This window comes from Pinus tabuliformis, chromosome 8, assembly GCF_031772625.1.
Source record: "Pinus tabuliformis cultivar Carrire ecotype Pingquan chromosome 8, CPIR1, whole genome shotgun sequence".
NCBI lineage: Eukaryota > Viridiplantae > Streptophyta > Pinopsida > Pinales > Pinaceae > Pinus > Pinus tabuliformis.
In genome coordinates, this window is record NC_142294.1 from 651,563,787 (window position 1) to 651,580,898 (window position 17,112).

Below are 17,112 nucleotides of genomic sequence, written 5' to 3' on the forward strand. Positions count from 1 at the left end.
TATTGGGAAATAGAAAATGGTCCAACAATCATGGCTGCCACAATACCAGCAACCACAATTCCAGCAAATCCAACCTTAGTTTGGGCTTGGCTTACAAGCTCAAACTGGATTTGGTTAATATCAAGCCTACTGAGGGCCTAAGCAACAAGGCTTTGTAGGTTATGGACAGCCGCATTTTCAAACTGGTTATCAACAACCACACTATACTGGTTATGTCCAACAACCTTATCAGAATTACTAGCAATAGATACATTATGCTGGTATGCAAAGACCTACTGCTCAGGCAATTCCATCTTATCTTGGGTATGCTCCACCCAACCTGAATCAGCAGTTGCCTTTTGTAGCAACTCTAGAATCACTAGATTTGAACTGGCTGACGAATGATCCAATTGCATACGCCCCTTGGTGGCCAGCGATTCCTCATAAACTCCCCTCCGATATTCCTAAGTTCAATGGAAATCCAGGTGAAGATCCATCGAATCACGTAATGACTTTTCATTTGTGGTGCTCATCTAACACTTTGAATGATGATTCGATTAGACTTCGCCTTTTTTAGAGAACGCTTACTGGTCTAGCAGCAAAATGGTATATTGAATTTCCTAGAGCTTCATTTGATAACTTCACCTTCCTTGCCACTACTTTTCTAACCCACTTTCAGTTACCTATTAGGTACGAAACTAGAATAGAACTCCTTACCAACTTTAAACAGACCACGTCCACTCACATATCTGATCATATTCATGAGTGGCGGCATCATTGTTGAATGGTAAAAACATATGTTCATGATAAACTTTTAGCTAAGTGGTTTATTAAGTCCTTATTGCCATCTATCACTGAGGATGTGGCAAAAGGTGGAGTTGTCACTAAAGAGCAAGTCATTGCTCGTGCCCAATATTTAGATTTTATCTATACACAATCTGGCACACTCTATGACAAAATTCTTGACGCTCCTAGACCAGCTTTTTTCTTTCCTCCTCCTCCTAAATCGAATAGGGACTCTCATGTCGGTGACAGTGTGATCGGTGCCTCAAGCACGCAAACCGCAAGAGGTCCATCTAGTCAAGCTCTTGATGTTTCTATTCAAAATGCAAATGACAATTCTCTTGCCTCAGAGATTAATGATGTGTCATCTGACAAGGGAAAAATCCCAAAGCAACCAAGGGGCAAGAAGAAAGGGAAAAATAATAAGAAAAAATAGGATAATTCCACTCCTGAAAAAACATCTAAGAACCCTACTGCATCAAAGAAACTTCCTCGTTATCCATGTTTGATATGTAACGAGGAGAATTTTACGAGAGATTTTCCACATTGAGCTAAGGTTTCAAAACTTTTGAAGGCTTCGAATACCTCAGTGGTGTTGACTGATCCATTTCCAAACCCAGAAACTAATCTGGTTGCTATCGATAATGCTTCCACATCCCAAGTGCTTATGCTATCCATTGCAAACAAGAAAAATGATGTTTTGATATCGACAAGGAATAAAGATTATGGGAATCCATCGTCATCAAACAACCAGGCTACAGATCAACCTAGTGGTTCGACAACGACTTTGCCAGAAGTAGTTCCACCCATTATTCCTGAATTAACTATAAAGCCACCAAAGGGAGTCGTACATAAATTGACATTTAATCCTCGTGCTCGAGCTCCTCAGAATTATAATATAGTGGAGGATCTGGCTCAATCGCCATTCGTTATGTTGACACTTGAGGTATTGCAAAATTGTCCCTCCCAAATGCAAGCTTTGTTATCAGCGATAGGTGGGATCGATCCAATGGATTCCAATCTTGTGGCCTTTAATCATAAATGATATACGCCTCAGTTACCAGCTCAACTCACTTTCCTTATACAGGTAAAATCCCTCAATAAAAATGTTCGTCGAACCATCATTGATGAGTGGGCATCTACTTGTTTTATGTCGATGAGTTGCTGGAAAACTCTTGGTTCACCACCCTTTTCATGATCACCAACAACATTAAAAGCGTTCGATGGAAGAATGTACACTCTGTATGGGATTTTAAGTAGCTTGCAAGTTGAATTGGGGGGAAAGATAGTAGATATTGAAGTCGAGGTCATTGATGGACTCCTTGACTACAATATTTTACTAGGAAGGCCCTGGGTTTATGCTATGGCTACCGTTGTGTCTACATATTTTAGAAAGATTGCATTTCCTTTCCAAGGTGGAATCACAATCGTTGACCAACTAGCCTTTTTCACTAACAGTTCACAAACTACTGGAAGCATTCCATTGATCCATGGAAGTTCACAATCACTTCAAAATGTTGGAGTAGGCCTCCTAAAAGACCCTTCCTTAATGGGTACTTTTTCCCTCCCGTCTCCATCTAGTTTCATGGAAGTGGCCACAGTGGAAACCTGTCATATGATCTCTTCTACATCATCTAAGTTTAAGAAGAGTTCCAACTATTTTGATAGTGAGGATCATCATGAGGAGTTGCCACCAAGCCCCATCGAATCTTTGTAGCAATCAATTTTCTGGGCTTGGGCGGCAAACCTGAATCAACACTCGACGAGTGTTTGGGTAGATAGGTCTTTAGAATATGGTACCTCTTCTAATCCTTGGTCTTGCATACATACTACAGACGAAGGAATCATCCAATCAATGATGATAGGAGAGACATCGTGGGAAGATTACCATCATCGTTCCCACCTTTGAGATGACAATGAAGATTATTCAAACGACCTCAATCACCCCTCAATTGTTGATTTTTTATTAAATTCTGTAAATACTGTAGATTCCGAGTGAAATCTGTCCAACATTGAAGAAACTATCGCCATTAATATTTTGACCAAACCTAATGTTGTAGAGAATATTAACATTGGAAAATCTTGTTCTCCATCAGAACTAGAAAACTACTATTTCGTGAATTCAAAGATTTCTTTGCATGGTCATATGATGAAATGCCAAGCATTGACTCGAGAATTGTTGAACATGAAATCAAGATGTGTCCAAAATTCAAACCAATACGATAATGGCTTCGACCTATTCATCCAAAGAAAGCCACTACCATTAAATCAGAGGTTGAAAAACTTTTGCATGTTGGCTTCATTTACCCTGTTCCTCTCACTAATTAGGTATCAAATATTGTTTCTGTGATGAAAAAGCAAGGAATGATTAGAGTGTGCGTCGATTATAGGGATGTAAATCAAGCATGTCCAAAGGACAACTATCCTACACCCTTTATCGACTAGATTATTGACGAATGTGTCGGAATCAAAATCTTTTCATTCATGGATGGATTTTCCGGATACAATCAAATCAATATCTGCCCACGGGACCAATCAAAAACTGCATTTATATGTCCGTGGGGCACATTCACATATTGTAAATTAGCTTTTAGTTTGAAGAATGCAAGGGTAAATTTTCAAAGGGCAATGAATTACGTCTTCCATGACATCAAACACATCTTTCAACCATATCTTGACGATCTACCTGCTCATTCGCGAAAATGGACTGATCATAAGCAGCATTTGAGAGCCATATTTTTACGTTGCTGACACTACAAGATACGCCTAAATCCACACAAATGTGTGTTTTGTGTTGGTTCTGGTCGATTACTTGGTTTTGTCGTTTCTAAGGACGGAATTCAACTCAACCCATTTAAGGTTCAGGCAATCCTTGACATGCCTCCACCTTCAAATTTTCTTCAGATTCAAAGACTCCATGGGAAAGCTAATTTTCTGAGGAGGTTCATTCCACATTATTCTGAGCTCGCTAAAGGTTATACACATATTTTGAAGAAAGGAGTACCCTTCCATTGGGATCAAGTTGCGCAAGCTTCCTTTGATGCTTTAGAAGATTCCCTGATACAAGCATCATTAATGTATGCTCCTAACTATCAAAAAGACTTCAACCTATATCTCGTCACTGCAAATACAACCATCGCTATGGTTTTAGTGCAAGAAGATAACGGAATTGAACATCCTATATATTATTTAATTCATAATCTTAATGATACAAAAATCAAGTACTCTTATGTTGAAAAGTTGGCTTTAGCAGACATTCGAGCAATACAAAGATTTCGACACTATGTACTCTTTTGCAAAACTACCATTCTGTCGGATTGCAACCCTATGACATACATTTTGTCATGTCAATTACTGGGGGGCAAATATTCCAAATGGATAGCCATTTTGCAGGAGTTCGATTTGGAATTCACCAAATCTAAATCAAAGAAGTCTCTTGTCTTTGCGGAGTTACTTTGCGACTGTCCCTCGTCCTCCAATGATTTAACATCAAAAGCATCAATCGTGGATGAGACTTTGTTTCTGATATCGTCAAGCGATCCGTGGTACAGAGATATATTGTTCTATCTCCAAACCCAAACTTTTAGGCCTAACACCTCTCGCTCTGAACAGTGACATACTCGATACCAAGCCAAAGACTATCTAATCGTTGGTGATACACTTTACCGTCGTGGTGTTGACACGGTTTTACGAAGGTGCCTCATGCATGAGGAGGCTGAAAAAGTTTTGAATGATTTTCATTCAGGTGCTTGTGGGGGGCATCTATCTAGTTACGCTACTGCACAAAAGATCTTATGAGTTGGTTACTTCTAGCCCACCATATTCAAAGATTGCATAATTGCAGTCAGAAGTTGCCATGCTTGTCAGATTTTTGACCGCAAAACCAGATTACCACCTACACCACTACATCTAGTCGTTGTTGTTGGCCCATTCGCTAAATGGGGAATTGATTTCATGACATGTAACCCCACCTTGCCGAGGGGCATGGGTATATTATAGTTGTTGTCAACTATTTTACAAATGGGCCGAGGCGATGCCTACACTAAACAATAGCAGCGAAACGACTGCTCTTTTCTTTTTCAATCATGTAGTTTCTAGATTTGGTGTACCACAAGCTATAGTCATAGATCATGGGTTGCATTTTCTCAATCACATGATGATCGAATTAACTACCAAATTAGGATTGTCCCATGATAGTTCTACTCTATATTATCTGCAGGCTAACGAACAAGTTGAGGCAATCAAAAAATTCCTTAAGCGCATACTGCAGAGAATGATTGGAGTCCATAAACGAAATTGGCATTTAATCCTGTACTCAGCTCTGTGAGCATATAGGACTTCGGTGACAAATTCCACCATATTTACGCCCTTTCAGTTGATGTATGGTCTGGAAGCAGTCTTACCAATTCAGTGCGAAATCTCATCCCTCAAGCTTGCAATCGATTTGCTTCCCGAAACTTCTGAAGAAGAGGCTCATTTCTTGGAATTAATCCATCTGGATGAAACTCGTCGTGATGTCACGTTGGCTAACAAAGCACACAAGAAACACATTAAAGATCAATATGACCAAAATGTTAAGCCTTGTGTCTTCTCAGAAGGTGACTTGGTCTTGCTTGACGATCAGGATTCTGACAAATTAGGCGCAGGTAAATTTGAACCATTATGGATGGGCCCTTACATTGTTAAACACATATTGACAAAAGGAGCTTATGAGCTTGTCGATTATGATGGGATTCCACTGTCACAGCCCCAAAACGGGTTGTATCTTAAACGTTACTATGCTTGATTAAGTGTGGTAAACTCATTCTATATATGCTTTTATTTCATTTTTGAGTGTTTTCTTTTAGAGTCGTCATTTTGGTTAGGTAATCCACTTCACATTTGTTGTATATGTCAAATTTTTTGGAACCATTTGTTGGGTATGCCAACGGAGCTAGTCGTAGAATGTAAAACTTATCTTCTGCAGCCTGGGCCATCTTCGCTCCAAGTGGCGAGTTAGTAAGCTTCAAGGGGATATGTATTGGTCGATCGACGAACAACATCACTGAGTATAGCGCATTGATTAAACTTCTCTCTGATGCCATTTCACATGGCATACGCCGACTCATTGTCAGGCTAGATTCACAACTCATCATTCTATAGCTTACTAGCGTTTATTCCATTCGGAACCCAGCTATTTATCGCATGTTCCTAAGAGTTAGGATTTTGGAAAGACATTTTGATTCCATTCAATATGAACATATTTCCAGAAACTTAAACACATTAACTGATTCATTAGCAAACTATGTGTTAAATAGACATTTGCAGCATTTGTAAAGAAAGAATTTCACATCAACATTTGCATTAGGATTTCATCACTTAGCCAAAATAAAACTCCAAAAATCAAAAGTAGATAGTTGTTTATAGTTTTTACAAAATGTTTTGTGTCCAAGACAAAATCGGTCATCTAACCAAGAAACTCAAAAGGAATGCAGAAAAACATCCTAGACTAGTGATGTTGGTGATAACATGTCACCGCCTGTGCTATCATGCACAAGAGCCTAGTCCAACGACTCGGTACACCAGTAGTATGATGCTGTAATGTCAAAGGTAACTCATTGATCCTGACAACCTAAATACCGAGAGTGAGGTCCTCAATCTGATCCTGCAGCACTGCCAGGGCCTCTGATATGTCCAGATCATCAAGGATGGCCCTCCCTACAGCCTCTCTTGCTGGAGCATCATCTGCCTCCCATGGGCATGCCATTGGTCACACTAGTCCAATATCTGCACACACATATGAGTTTATTTAGTCTTGATAACGTCAAAAACACATAAACATTATAAAACTGAAAAAACAAAGATGTGGTTGAATCATTTTACCTATAGCACTCTACTGCTCATCAACTGGTAAAGCCTAATACGGATCACCTCGGAAATCCATTTCGACATATGGATACTCTGCAAACACCATCTCCTGGTGGTTTAACCACTCGAAAAAGGCATCTGAGAAAGAGATCTGTGACTGGCCGGCATGTCTAGCCATAAGATCCACCCATCTCTTCATCCGTGTTTCCCTCGGTGCTGGTAATCCCAATGAAATGTTCTGAGGTTGCATTAATGGGATTATTTCCAAAGCAAAAGCAGTCAATATGGATCCGTAACCAAAATTCTTGGTTCTTCCATTCTTTACTTTGGACATTTGTTCTTTTACGACAGGAAGTATCGCCTCACACCAATTGAACACCTTTGGTTCTAGGCATTCCAGGGCATATTGCATGTAAGATCTGTTTGTTAAATGTAAGGTTGCATTGCCAGCCAATCTAGCAAAGGTAAACAGAATGGTCCTCAAAGGTCGATCAATAACATCCGGATATTTATCTTACCATCTCTACTGGGTTGAGATCCATCCCTATAGAACTGACCAATGTAATCTTTCACAGATTTTCCCCCATGAGCAAATCCTGATAGTGAAATAGGGGCACCATGCCTCGACAAAACCGTCAGAAAATAAATATCCTCAACCGTGAAAGGAATGGATTTGCCTCTGATCCAGAATACCTGGTCAACGGGATCCCAAGAATTGAGAATGTATTGCAACAAACTGATCTATTACCTCATGTTGGATATACAGAAAAAATTCAGTAAGCCACAGTTTCTTAATGCATCCACTGTTCCCTGGTCATGTAAAGCAATCATATCCTCCTCTTCATGTTCTCGTTCACGCCATGTGACAACCATCTTGATCCAACAAATATTTGAAATGCAAACAAAAGATGAGTTAGGATCCAAATTTGAGCAAAAATAGGTAAAAATTTGATGAAAAAACACTATATAAAGTTGCCTTTCTGTGCCCATCGCACCTTGCCTTTGAGCAAGGTGAGATGCATATTGACTAGCCTATGGGCAGCACAGCATGCATCGCACATTTCGATACTAGCTAGGTGCGATGATTGAGGAACAAAATCTTTAAACCCCAGGGGCCCAGAAAAGTGAAAAAACTTGCTCAGAATCAAGAAAAGATGGAATGGAAATGAAGAGCTCAAGGATAGCTCCTACCTGGTCCTGACGGCGCAGAGAATGGTCCACAGGATCTCCCAAAATCAGCTAGTGAAATTTGAGGGGGAAAACCACTTCAGAGCTCTAAATCCCAAATTTGAAATGAAATGATGAAAATAAAATATTGAAACTACTTCTTATGTTTACTATTCATGTACCTCAAAATGAAATGTTAGTTTTAGTTCATTTTCATCCATATATATATATGTATTTCTAATCGATTTGATACAGTTTTGAGCAGGTTGAATGACTGATGAAATAATTTGATGTGCTAAACAGTGAATTAAACATCTTTGAATCCAAGCATAGTTTGTCCGTTTCAAGCTTGTGTAAACATGAAACCGAATCCAAGCATAGTTCCCCATGGTTCAAGCTTGTCTAAAAATGAACCCATTTTCAAACCCTTCTGATTGCCATTCTATCAGCCTTTTGAGCCTTGGTTGTTTTCATCTCATCACCACCATCTCTTCAGCCGATCATATGCTTTCACTTGGTTATCTTACCTTTTTGAGGAATAGTTACAATGAGTGGTTTTATTAGCCAACCTCTTCACACAAATCAACATGTTTTGAGAAGTTCCAACATCACCAGAACCAGTTGCTACCCTAGACACCACTCGTTCCTCAAAATAGAGTCCTCTTTAAACCCTCAGACTCATTAAATATGAAAATATTGTCGAGCGCTTGTCTTTTCCAGCTCGTTAAACTATTGGAAATTTCATCCCTCCTATATTATTTTATCCTTTTTCGGACTTGAGGGATTATTTTACGAAAAAGAACTTATGGAGTTTTATTTTCGTCCCTTTTTCAAACTCTCTAAACATGAAAAGGACCGAGTTATCCTTCTCATTAAACTCATTAAAACAATAGTGACAAACTTGTCTATCTAGACAAGACCGAGTTTCACTGTCGCTAGACTCGTTAAAACATTAAATAGCGACAGGTTTGCCCGAAGGGCGAATTACATAACAAGCATATGTTATCCTCCTTAAGCTTGACAAAAATAAAGAGGTATTGGTCAGCAATGACTAGGGAAAAAGGGGAAGAAACTCGAAGAATTTATGGTAGCAAGTCGCTCTTGAACATGACACTTTCACTTCATCACCATTATTGAGTTGAGTTGGGTTATTCCGTTCACCAGTCATCTCACCATTGGTCTTTCATACCATCCATCTTTTGGGGTTAATTATACCAATTCATCTTAGTGTCGCTGACATGTTCAAGAGAAGTCATTCAGTTTAGAAACCACCATCCAGTTAATGTCTCATCCACTGCAATACCTCCAACCTTCATTTTTTCATGACTTCCATTCCTAAACCTTGTGTCGTCAGTTCATTTTTCACCTCCAGAAAATTATTTACTTTGTTTCATGTCGTAGATGTGGGATACATTAAGGCCCTCCTATGGCGATTCGCTTCTTGTTGACATCAGTTCATTATCCAAGAAGTTGACTTAGAAACAACCCTTTCAGTGCTTTGGAGCTTGCATACATCAACGGCAAGTTTCTCACTTCCGACGACAGATTGACACCAATGGCCTTCGACCGAAAGATTTTGCGTGGTGTTCGACATCGGATCATGTATTCACACCATGTGAATTGTACTGTCATACCTTGAGGGTCATTATCATTATCAGTGATTCCTCTCATGTCTATTAACAACTCACATCATTGGCTGGTAATCAGGTGATGTCTTTCCATGTTCGACTTCAAAACATCTCTTCACATGGGTTGACTTGTACATCGAGCAAATATTGGACGAGTTTGAAGACCCTGGATCTAGTTTCATCCATCCAGGATATAATATATTCAGGAATATAAAAACATCAAATGTACAAAGGCTCTACACAGATGGTCATCCTAACCATAGATGATGACTCTATATCGGAAGAATCACCAGTCTGTATCTGCAGACAACTATCTAATCTATGTACATGAAATGAAATTTATAAAGTTGAGCATGGGAATGCCTTCCTCAGCTAGTTCATGAAAATCATATTATGATAATGTATTGTATTGTAACTTATGTTGAAAAGTGTGCAACAAGAAATGCTTGTTGAGAATGCAACAAGATGATGGAGCTGAGTGGAAAGGAGTCGCCATCACTAAGTGGGCCCGTAGGCAAATTATGGCGCAAAGTCTATTTTTGGATCACAACAGGAGTGATCACAGCAGGAATGATCACAACAGGAGTGATCATAGCAGGAGTGATCACAGTCTATTTTTAGACTGCTAGTCAAAAATAGAAAAGTCAAATATTATTGTCTCATAATAATATTTAGACTATAAACTTTATCTTATTCTCTTGGAGCACTTCAGTTTGAGCTACATATGTGGCACATGCAGCTATCAGAAGGAAATACGCTTTATTTATGAGTCAGTTGAGCTATTGCATGTAGGACATCAGTTAGAACTCATGTGGTTGTGTTCAGTTTGACTTAGTTGAACTAGTTGTATTTAGTCTAGCTAATCAATAGACTAAGTGATGAGTTGTGTGAATTAGTTATTAATTAATTCACTAATTATTAACTCATAATGCAACTGAAGAATACATCAGTTAACTTAGTGCATGTATAGTTCAACAGGGGCAGGTGTTAGAGCTTGAGATTGCTATCAGTTGTGACTATAGTTGTGCATGAGACTTTGCACAAGCAATGTATTGAGTATGCCCATGATAATTGCCTAGTATATGCCTAGTAGAATAGCCTGTGCTCACATGATTTCCAGTGTGAGTGATTTTCACAAGGTAAATAGGAGTTTTGATCAGCCATTCATTCATTCATTCTCAGCAGGTATTGTGCAGTGGAGGCAGACAAAGCAGCGGGGGAGATTTGGAGATTAGATCTGAGTTGTATTGTGTGTAACAGGTGGAGATAGTACTGAGTACTTGTGAGGAGTATTGTACTATGTTTGTTACATGTTCTCAATCAATATAATATACAAATAGTTGGGGTTTTTAGCGAGATGCTTTCCCCAGGAAAATACTGTGTTGATATGTGTGATTGATGCTTCTATGTGCGCATGTTATCGTTTCTGCTTCGGCAAATTGATGATCAACGTAGAGGAGGTTATGTATTGTGCATGTATTCCGCAATAGTGTATAATTGGGATAATCTCTGTTGAATATGTGTTTATTATTCAAAATTTATACAACTTATGCACGTCACCTTCCAGTTCGAAAATTCGGATCCTAATGATAAAGCATTTCACCTGACATGAATATTTACGACCTAATGCTTTAGGGGGCAACTGTTATAAACATATTTGGACACATCAACCCAAAACTTATATGTCGATATGTATTAGGGCTCATCAACCCTTAAAAGAGTTGTTTCATACCCTAAAGGAACATAGTCATCTAAATACATCATTCCCCAAAAGTTCCACCTGAGAAACCATCCCGAAGCTGCTTAAATTGAACCATACTGACTGCTCCATTGGCAAAGTGCAATGCATATTGAGTGGTACATTGCCAGGGTGTGATGCATACTGTTTAGGCCTTCTATAGGGTGCAATGGGTGAGGATGGACAAATGTCTGAGACATTTGTCAGTTGATTGCTCATGGAATCTTCCAGAACTTTCTCCTATGCCACTTGCCTCTTTGAATTCGCCCAAGGATGAATAAGGAATCTAAGAAAATCCAATCCCTTCTCTTGTGGAACCCATTGTAACAAGTGGAATTACACTAATCAAACCCCATGGATGACTCACACCCTTGCAAAAATCTATAAATGGATCCATCATCCAAGAGATCTAGAGGCTAGAATGTGGTGAATTGCAAGTAAGTGCTGATAGTTTGTAATTGAGGAAGGAGCATTGTATTGTTGGAGTGATCTTGCTATTTCATGAGGTGAAGAAGGATTGAAGCTGGGAGGATGATGCTGGATCAGACAACTGGGTTGTAATTCTCCCTTCTATTAATAAAGTTCTTCAAGTTTTCTTCCATATGATTGTGCAATTGTGAATGTTATCATTTGTGAATGCTATCATTTGTTCATTATATATCTGATTCTATAATGTTTATGTTGTAATAGATCACAATGCTTTGATGGTTCTTTGTTGTTGTACTTGTGCAGGTACTCTCCAAGCATGTTAAGTACGGGGAGGAGTTGCAGGCTCTGTCAAAGGGGAGAGAGATCAAGCAAAGGATTAAATGGAAGTTCCAGGTTGGTTCCATTATCTTTCTCTTATCTGTTACACATAGAATAAACCATTGAATTTCTTTAAACTATTGTTTCTAGGGTAGCTGCCGAACCTAGAGGGCTAGCATTCTTTAGGAATACTAGTTTTCCCAAAAACACCTTACATTATTATTGTTATGTCGACTCTGATTATATTATGACCCCTTAGACTCCTATATATAGAAAGGAGGTCAAGTCATTTTTATAATTCAAGAATTGTTCATTTGTGTAATTTAAAAGAGGTTTCCCCCTCGAAGAGGTTGATTTCTAAGGCGTTGACCTATATTTTCTATCTTTTTGTGAGCTAGTTTCATAACAAAAATCTTTTGTATTCACTCCTGATCCCACATTAATCTCTCATTGTCTACCCTTAGATTGGACATCTCAACTCTTAGCTGTTGAATTGTTTCCATGAACATGGCAATGGGGTTTTGACGATTTCCTCTAACTGCACCCATACTGCTAGGTTAATACCTACACCAGATGTATGGTTGGGTTTTATAGACGGTCTTATGGGCTGAGTACTTCTTTCTCCCCCGCGAATCATTTCTATTTGTGTATTGGATTAATTTCTTCTCCACTCTTTTGTGACCACACCATATAAATTTATTAATTGGTTGCCCAAACCCAACCACAGTGTTGTATTCGAGCTCTGATACCACTTGTAACAATATTTAACACATATAATTACATTAGAAGTAATATAATGGAATAAAGAGAATTTTTTTTTTATTTAATTACCATAATCAATTTACAACTATGTTTCGATTGTAGATAATATGGTGTTATAAATACGGCTTTGTAAGTTATTTTAGGCTTATTTCAATGGCAAGGTTTTGCATTTCATAAAACTATATGAACCCATGTAATTGTACTAGTGAAACCTTAGTCATAAACTTTATAATGTGATGGTCGTTAATGTGGATCATAATGTATCGTTTACACAAGTATACATTTTTTGGAACTCGGCTCAATGGTTGAATTGTAGACTTCATTTCAATTTTCTCATTAATATTTCGTTTGTATTCACCTTAGTACTGAGCTAAGTTATTTAATTTTGTCTTGGATATTAATTGAGAACCCTCTAGAGCTCGTTGATATGAGTTGTCTAGCTCTGGCCCTGTTCTCATTGCTTGTGACACCTAGGCTCCTCATCGTTGTTCACTTGTCTTGGATCTCATCAAATAGTGGAAATGGAAAGGGGTGGTTTGAGTTAACCAATTTCGCCTTTGGTCATCGTCCTCGTTGCCATTCTGAGCATGGTTTACTGCTCTACTACAAGTTTCTGCCCTGAACCTTAGCTCGCATTTCCTGTTAGTTTATTGATGCAAAACAGAGTTCCTCCTTTTTTAACTCATGGCAGCAACATCTATTGTTCCTTTTTCAGGATTTGGATAGTTTATCGCAACAAGAATAACACTTTTGCGGACAAAAATTTCTATGGTCAAGGTATGACATGGTTTCGTTGTTTTCCCACTTTACGATTTTGGTTTCACATCATTTTTCTGGTTAATAGTTCTTTTCCCTTGTCACCCAGATTAGTTTGCAGCACCTTTTGTGTTCACTAGACAACATCATAGGGAAGTGAATGTTGTTTTCTCGCCTAGGGTTTGGTAAATGTATCTCCCTAATGTTTACTCACTGTTCATCCTTTGTTCCCCCTTTTCAGGTAATTTTTGTAACCCATACCCACACAGCCTCATTTGCGCATCGGCCTTGAAGGCTAGATTGCAACTAACAATTTTCTCACATGTACTAGGTTTCTATCATTGCTTCTTCCCATAGCTTGGTGATTAAATTCTGGCTAGGGTTTCTTGTTGTTTTGTTCTTGTTTTTATTTTGGCTTATGGTAATACTCTCCTTCCCATGCCTAGACAATGTATGGATATTTGAGTTGATATTTAGCTCTTGACACAATTATATGAGACGGTTCCTCTCTGTTTTTAGATTATAATGGCTTTTAGTTATATTTATCATGTGCCTTCCAGTTTAAAGCTTCCACAATCTTTGTTACTGAATTTATGATAGTTGTAATGGACTGATAAGCATGATTTGAATAATATACTTGTATTTACAGTCTTTCAATACGCAATGTTTCTATTTAATATGCATGCAATTCCCAGTTCAATGTGTTAAGTGTCTATATCATGTAGGAGGTTAATTGCCTCAATGTTTTAGATTTCATGGTTTGTGTAATGTAATATTTCTATGGATAGTTACATAATATGTATATATAACTTTTTCGATGCTAGCTCTGCGTGCCAATCTCTAAATCCTGCAATTTTTAATTTAACCCAGGTTGTGAAAAGGTACCAGCAAGAACGATACCCTTGATTTTGGGTTATGTTCGGATGTTCCAGGTACTTGTTTTCCCTTAGAAATTGAAGTGGACAGTGAGCTCTTAGGCTTCAAACTGGGCATAGCTAACCATCTTCCAGACTTCGTTTCAATTGGGGCTAAGTCCATTAAAAAGATGTTAACTATCCTCGTCTCTGTTTACAAGATTCTTGATTACTTGCTCGAATAATGTTCCATTCATAGAGATTAACGTAACCCACTTAGGTTACATGGTCTAAACTACTGTTTAGTCTTTATTTCTGCACTACCACAATTCATTAATACCAGGTGTGTTAATCTTGTACTCTGATTTCTTTGTTATCACTTAAAATAGACACATTTGACTAAAACCGTTCAGGCTTTGACACCTTTTCAAGGGTTACAGAAAATCATGCATAAGAATATTTGTTCCAAACATTATATACTCAATCATTCATGAGTATAAACCAGGAGAAAGAATCTTTTATTTTCTCTAATCGCAATACTAACTAATTCCAGAGCAGTTAGAAAATTCTCTAGTTTCCAATTCAATCATTTCTCTTCTCTATTTAATATCTTAGCAGAATATTATACCAAAACAGTGCTATATTATCTAGACAAATTTCCTACCACAACAAAAAAATAATTATTTATTCAAGATATTGATACTTATATGTTATAATCTGCTTACTAAGGAATTGATCACGATAGTGACTTGTTGAACACCCAACTCGTGAGTCTGGAAATTACGTCCAGGCCTCCCCCAGAGCCTCCTAGCTTCTAGAGTAGTTAAAAACGATAACCATTAGGACCTCAAGACCCTAGTACAATTCAGTATGGTTTTCTGATTTGGGTTTCCACTGGCTATTACCAAATCTAGAAGACCCCCATTCTGCAAGATCTTTTCTCTTCTAACAGTGTACTACCAAAAACCTGTTTCTTTCTTCTTTTCCTTTTGTCCCCCTCCTGAGGGAAAAGTTTTCCTTTTTAATCCTTTCAAGGTAAAAATAACCATTTCAAGCCAAGATTTTCCTCATCAAGTATTTCCCATCATTTCCTTAACTAAGCAGAATTCAACATAATATTTAAACAAAATAACCATACATTCTTTTCCTCAAAGTATCTTTCGGACTTAAATTACTAAATTTTTCATGCAAAAAATAATAAAAGAAAGATAAGTAAATGTCAGTAAAGATAATTTCCAATTGTCCTATGCTCAAGGGTGTTACACATGATTATTTTACCCTATCGTCAAACTTTTATAGATAATATTAGTCAAAGTTTCTACATTTTAAAATAAATTTTCATCCTTAAAATTATTCTTGATCCCAAGTTAAATTTTAAAATGGAATCTTGAATTAGTGGACTATTCAAAAATCATGAGAAATTCATCATTTATGACTACCTCTCATGGAAATGGTCACAGATGAATGACTTACTTAACACAGTTGAATCCCAAAAAATGATATCTAAGAGTAATTATTTTAGATGTTTTGGTGAAATGATGACTACTTTTGAGGTGAGAGTATTAGATAGTCCATGATATTTGATGTGATGAAGCACATTTAAAAGCGAACTAGTATACTCCATTATAAAGTGCATGAAGTGGTATGTTTTCATTGACTTGATAGAAATGGCCAAAGGTCATAATAGACACTTGCCCCAAGATATATTCTTATATTCTTATGTTCTATATCCTAGTATGACAAGGATGTGTGATTCCATCCATGCTCAATGTGAATTTGGTAGGTGTCCTTTTAAAATAAAAATTAAATATGTTGTAAATAAGAAAAAGGAATTATGGCTATAGTAAAAATAGAAATGGCTATACATATTTAATTAGTTTTAATTAAAAGCACTATAAAACATCAATATTCTCACTATGAAGAGGATGTAGTAATTAATCTTACAACCCAGTATGAAGGAGACATGGTTAAAATATTTCACTTTCATTATGGGAGCAATAAATAAAATATTTTTATGTTAAGAGTTTCCCGAGATAAAGTAAAAATATAAATATAAAAGTAAAAAAACTTATATTTTCCTTCAAAATCTTCCAATATAAGGTAAATAAGTTGTTTAAATATCCATGCTACATAATATATTTCAATATTAACTTTATATATATGAATATGCATATGAAAATATTTCAGAAGTAACAAGTAATTAAAAGTAAAATAGTTTATTTTACTCAATTTTTAATATAGAATTGATATGTGGGATTTAAAAAATATTAATAATAATACAAATATTCAATGTGAGTCATAAATAAAAGTTTCTACTATGGAAAATTAAGTAATATTGACATGTATTTAAATCATATTAATAACACTAGCCTAGATTCATCAGAACTCCAAATCTATTAAACCCCTGAGAGCAATTAAATTTGAGTTAACATGGATTTAGTCTTTTTTAATTTCCCCATTTAAACTGGTTATATCTCACATGAATACCATAGATTCTCGTAAACCTAGAGATCAAAAATCACCTATAACTTGATCAAGTCAAGTTTACCTTCACTACCCAACAAATAATAATAACATAAAGCTTTTATTTTTATTATTTTAGTTTGAAGTTATTTTTATTTTAACATAAGTTTATTTTTATTTTTTTTATTTATATTAATGGCGAGATTTAGTTTATAAAATTGATTTAACTAGTACCACTATATAAATTAAATAAATTATGCGAAAATACATCCATCTATATTAAGCATATTAAACCTAAAAAAAGCTTAGGTCATTATACATCTCATATTCTACCTTAGTATGGTTTGTGCTCCATGGCTTTTGCTACCAAATCTGTGTTGGCATTATG

At 36.9% G+C, this 17,112-nt stretch overlaps 1 long non-coding RNA gene across 2 annotated transcripts; it reads left to right on the top strand.

Moving 5' to 3' along the window:
- The first annotated feature begins 13,096 nt into the window (after nucleotides 1-13,096).
- LOC149237229 (uncharacterized) lies at nucleotides 13,097-14,644 on the top strand. 2 transcript variants are annotated; one of them, XR_016245243.1, is made up of 3 exons: nucleotides 13,097-13,260; nucleotides 13,367-13,428; nucleotides 14,278-14,644. It is a non-coding gene; the product is annotated as an uncharacterized LOC149237229 (long non-coding RNA). The 2 variants fall into 2 exon arrangements; XR_016245242.1 differs by lacking the exon at nucleotides 14,278-14,644 and having other exon boundaries at nucleotides 13,367-13,925.
- Nucleotides 14,645-17,112: the final 2,468 nt, after the last annotated feature.